Genomic DNA, 5,741 nt, shown 5'->3' with positions numbered 1-5,741 from the left:
AAAAAGACTGAAATGATACCAAGTATCTTCTCCGACCACAGTTGGTGAAACAGAAATCAATAATAAAAGAAAAACTGGGAAAGTCACAAAGATGTGGAAATTAAATGCTCTTTTTTTTTTTTTTAAAGATTTTTTATTTTATTTATTTGACAGAGAGAGACACAGCCAGAGAGGGAACACAAGCAGGGGGAGTGGGAGAGGGAGAAGCAGGCTCCCCGCAGAGCAGGGAGCCCGACGCGGGACTCGATCCCAGGACCCTAGGATCATGACCTGAGCCGAAGGCAGTCGCTTAACCAACTGAGCCACCCAGGCGCCCGAAATTAAATGCTCTTAAACAAGCTTAATGGATCACAGAAGAAATCACAAGGGAATATAGAAAATACTTAGAGACAAGTGAAAATGAAAACACAACACACAAAAATTTATGGCACGCAGCAAAGGCGGTGCTCAGAGGGAAATTTGTAGCAATAAATGTCTATGTTAAAAAAGAAGAAATATCTCAAATTAGTAACCTACCTTTACACTTTAAGGAAGTGGAAAAAGAAGAGCAAACTGAACCAAAGCTAGCAGAGGAAAGGAAATAATAAATATTAGAGATAAATGAAATAGAGAATAGAAAAATAATAGAGAGGGAGCAATTAAAACAAAAGTTGGTTCTTTGAATAGATCAACAAAAATGATAAACTTTTAGCTATAATGACAAAGAAAAAATAAAGGTGAAAATAGTTAAAATAAAAAATTAGTAGTAACATTACTACTAATTATACAGAAATAAAAAGAAATACAAGAAAATACTATAAACAAGTACATGCCTCCCAAATTATATGACCTAGATGAAATGAACAAATTCTTAGGAAACACAAATTACCAAACTGGTTCAATAAGAAATAGGAAGAAGAAAGGGAAAGTTTGAACAGACCTATAAAAAGAAAAGATTGCATCAGTCTGGAAAACCAACCAACCAACCAACCAACCAACCAACCAACCAACCAACCAACCAAAAAGCCTCCTAGGAAAGAAAAGTTCAGAACCAGATGCCTTCACTGGTGAATTCTACCAAACATTTCAAGAAGAATTAACACCCATCTTTCCCAAACTATTCCAAAAAATAGAACAGTGACCATTTTGTAACTCATTGTAAGAGGGTAGCATTATTTTGATATCAAAGCAAAATTACAAGCAAAGAAAATATCCCTAAAATCCCTTATATAGATACAAAAACCTTTTACAAAATACTAGCATATCCAGCTTCATATTAAAAGGATTAGATGCCATGAACAAGTGGGGTTTATCACAGGAATGGAAGAGTGGTACAATATACAAAACTCAATCAATGTAATATCCCACATTGATAGAATGAAGTGGACAAACCACACCATCATCTCAATTGATGCAGGAAAAATAGCATTTGCCAAATTCCAACAGCCTTTCATAATTAATACTCAGAAAATTAGGAACAGAAGGGAACCTCTACAACATGATAAAGGTCATATGAAAAATCCCAAAGCTAACCCATACTCAAAAGTATAAAACTGAAAACATTCCCCTTAAGATAAGGATGGAGGCAAAGACGCCTGCTTTAACCACTTTAATTCAACACAGTACTGGAAGTTCTAGTTAGAGCAATCAGGCAAGAAAAGGAAACAAAAAGCATCCAAATTGGAAAGGAATAAGTAAAAACTTTTTCCATATGCACGTATGATTCTATTTATAGAAAATGCACAAGTATCCACAAAAAACTACTAGAGTTATTAAAAGAATTCAGCAAAGTTTCAGGGTACAACATCAACACACATAAGTGAGCTGTGTTTCTATAACCGGCAATGAGCAATCAAAAAAGGAAATAGCACCCGCAGAATACCTGGAAATAAACTTAACCAAGAAGTGAAAGATTTGTACATGAAAACTACAAACACTTCTGAAACAAATGAAAGACTCAAAAAAGGGAGAGACATCCCATGTTCGTGGATTGGAAGACTTAATATTGTTAAGATGTCCAAACAGGGCGCCTGGGTGGCTCAGTCGGTTAAGCGACTGCCTTTGGCTCAGGTCATGATCCTGGAGTCTCTGGATCGAGTCCCGCATTGGGCTCCCTGCTCAGCGGGGGGGGTCTGCTTCTCCCTCTGACCCTCCTCCCTCTCATGCTGTCTCTCATTCTCGCTCTCAAATAAATAAAATCTTTAAAAAATAATAATAATAAAATAAAATTCCAGCCTAGAATTCAAGACCCAGTGAAAATGTCCTTCAAAAACGGAGGCAGAATACCTCCCCAGACATAGAGGAGCTGAAAGAACCGATCGCTGGCACCCAAGCACCACAGAGGCCCCCGCTGCTCAGCACAAGGGCCCCACGGGAGCCTGGGTCCCCACGAAGGAGTGACGGGCACAGCACCAAGGTTGCTAACTACATGGTGTCAAAAAAGACAGCTTGGGTGCCTGGGTGGCTCAGTCGGTTGAGCGGCTGCCTTCGGCTCAGGTCATGATCCTGGAGTCCCTGGATCGAGTCCTGCATCGGGCTCTCTGCTCGGCAGGGAGCCTGCTTCTCCCTCTGACCCTGCCCCCTCTCATGTGCTCGCTCTCTCTCATTCTCTCTGTCTCAAATAAATAAATAAATAAAATCTTAAAAAAAAAAATGTCCAAACAATCTTTAAGAAGAACAAAGGTGAAGACTCACACTCCCCAAGTTCAAAACCGGACTATGAAGTTACAGTAATTGTAACAGTGTGGTCCTGACATAAGGATACACATCTAGACCGCAGAATAGAATTGAGAGTCCAGGAATACACTCACACAACTGTGACCAACCGATTCTTGACAAAGGTGGCAAAGCCATTCAAAGAGACAGTAGTCTTGGCAACAAATGGTGCCAGGACAACTGGACGTCCACATGCACAGGTATGAAGTTGGACCTCTACCTCGTGCCATAGACAAAAAATAACTCAAAATGGATCAGTGACCTAAATATAAGAGCTGGAACCATAAAACTCTTAGCAAAGAACATAAAGGTTGGGTCTTCATGACCTTGGATTTGGCAATGGATTCTTAGAAATGACACCAAGAACATGAGCAACAAAAGAAAAAAAAAAAGACAAGCCGGGCTTCTTAGAAATTAAAGACTTTCGTGCATCAAAGACATTATCCACAAAGTGTAAAGACAATCTATAGAATGGGAGAAAATAGTTGTAAATCATAAATCTGATGAGGATTTAGATCCAGAATATATAAAGAACTCCTAAAGTTCAACAACAAAAAAGATAACCCAATTTAAAAATAGGCAAAGTACTTGAACAGATACTTTACCAAAGAAAAGTTACAAATGGCTAACAAGGATATGAAGAGAGGCTCAACATCATGTCATTAGGGAAATGCAAAGCAAAACCACAATGAGGTACCACTTCACAACCACTAGAATGGCTTAAATGTCTTTAAAAATAGAAAACCACATGGGCTAGCAAGGGTGTGGGGAAATCAGAACCCTTGTGCATTGCTTGTGGGACTGTAAATGGTTCTACTTTGGAAGAGATTGGAAGTTCCTCCAAAGTTTAAACATGTAACCACCATATGATCCTGTAATTCCACTCCTAGATATATACTGTACCATGGTCTGCATTATGGCCCTCCAGAATTCATATGTTGAAGCCCTAATCCTCAGTGTGACTGTATTTGGAGTCAAAGTATTTAGAGAGGTAATTTATGTTAAATGAGGTCATAGGGGTGGGGCCTAATCTGTGCGGTCTTTTAAGAAGGGGAAGAGAAAGAGATCTCTCTCTGTTTGAACACAAAGAAGAGGTCATGTGTGCACTCAGTGAAATGGCAGCTGCCGACAAGCCAAGAAAGGGGGCTTCAGAATGAACCCAACCTTGCTGGCTCCCTGATCTTAGAGTTCCCAGGCTCCAGAACTGTGAGAAATAAATGTCTGTTGTAAGCCACCCATCAGTGGTAATTTGTGACAGCAGCCTGAGCAGACTAAGGCACCCAAGAGAACGGAGCACTGGTCTAAGTCCTACGTACCTACTGTAAGTCCATGTACAAGCATGTTTGTAGCAGCACCATTCACATAGCTAAAAGGTAGAAACAGCCCAAATATCCATCAAGGAGTGAATGGATAAATAAACTGTGGGATATACATACAATGGAATATTATTCAGTCCTAAAAAGGAACGAAGTATTTAATACGTGGATGAATCTTGAAAACATTATGCTAAGTAAAAGAAGCCAGACACAAAAGGTCACAGTGTAGGATTCCATTTATGTGAAATATCCAGGATATATAAATCCAGACAGAATGCAGATTAGAATCTGCCAGGGGCTGAAGGGAGAGGGTATGGGGGAGAAACTGCTTGATGAGCAAGGGGTTCTACTTCTGAGTGATGGAAATATTCTAGAACTAGACAGGTGATAGTTGCCCAGCATTGTAGTCGTACTAAACGGGACTGCATCATTTGCTTTAAGATGGTTAATTTTATGTTATGTAAGTTTCACCTCAATAAAATATTTTAAAAAGATCCAGGGGTGGTGTTTCCTGTATGAGTCAGGATGGAATGAACTTTCAGGAGCAGGTGGATCTGAGCATGTGAGGGTGGGTGGTCATGGCTGCTGCTGGCACCCTGCCCGAGCACTCCTCTCCTGGCTGCTTTGAGAGTTGATGGATAAACCTGCCCTTTCCCCCAGAGAACTGCCCTTGCTAATGCGGGAGCCACTTCGCCTTGGAGGCTAGGTGCCATCACCTCCTCCCCCTCCCACACTTGGCTGACTGCCGCAAACAGCCCCCTGGTTTCCAAGTGGGACCAACTCCGTGGGCCAGTTTGTGCTCCGGAGATTCCCTGGGGCAGGGAGACCACACCCTTGCTTAGCTTCTGGCCTCCTGCCCTCTCACTAGGGAACCTGATGCAAAATGGTTATGGAAAACTAATACTGACGGTGGATTTTATGGTATTTGAATGATATCTCCATAAAGCCATTATGTTAAAAAAAAATACTAGTCATGTACAACACCAAAGGGCTTTTTTTTTTTTTTTTTGGTAGTTTTTAAAAGCCCACCTCATCAGGGTAACACATTTCTCAAAATCCCAGGTCAAGTAAATCTTTTCAGTTGAAATTGTAAGTATTAGCAATTTAAGGGCAAATACAGTTTGTTCTTGTTTCTTGTTCTTCCCAAATACTCATTCTTTTTAAAACTCTAAATTTTGGGGCATCTGGGTGGCTAAGTTGGTTAAGTGTCTGCCTTTGGCTCAGGTCATGACCTCAGGGGCCTAACCCTAACCCTGCTCAGCAGGGAGACTGCTTCTCCCCCACCCCACCCCACCCCACCCCACCTCTTATGCTCTCTCTCTCAAAATCTTAAAAAAAATAAAAACAAAAACAAAACCCGCTAAATTCCACTGCAATGGTCTTCATTACAGCAGAGCTGACCGGGCTGCCCTCACATGGCAGATCAAGGCAGCTTCCCTCATTCGTCTAGCTGATGATTGCAAGTTATTTTGAGGCTTTTTGCTCAGTGAAATCCAGACCTACAAGCATGCACATACAAAATGTTTATGTTAATTCAAACTTTACTATAAATATGAAAACAACGGAAATGATGATGCACAAGATGATCATACAAACGCACTAGTGAACCACAAGTCCCGGAGGGACTTGTGGGGAAGGCAGCAGGGCGGCCCCTCTCCCTGCCCCACAGGGCAGGACCCACAACAGTCCTCAAAAAAAGGCAGGAAAGCATCATCGGCTGGAACAGGGGCT

This window comes from Neomonachus schauinslandi, chromosome 5 (genome assembly GCF_002201575.2).
Source record: "Neomonachus schauinslandi chromosome 5, ASM220157v2, whole genome shotgun sequence".
Lineage (NCBI taxonomy): Eukaryota > Metazoa > Chordata > Mammalia > Carnivora > Phocidae > Neomonachus > Neomonachus schauinslandi.
This window is presented reverse-complemented; position numbering follows the sequence as displayed.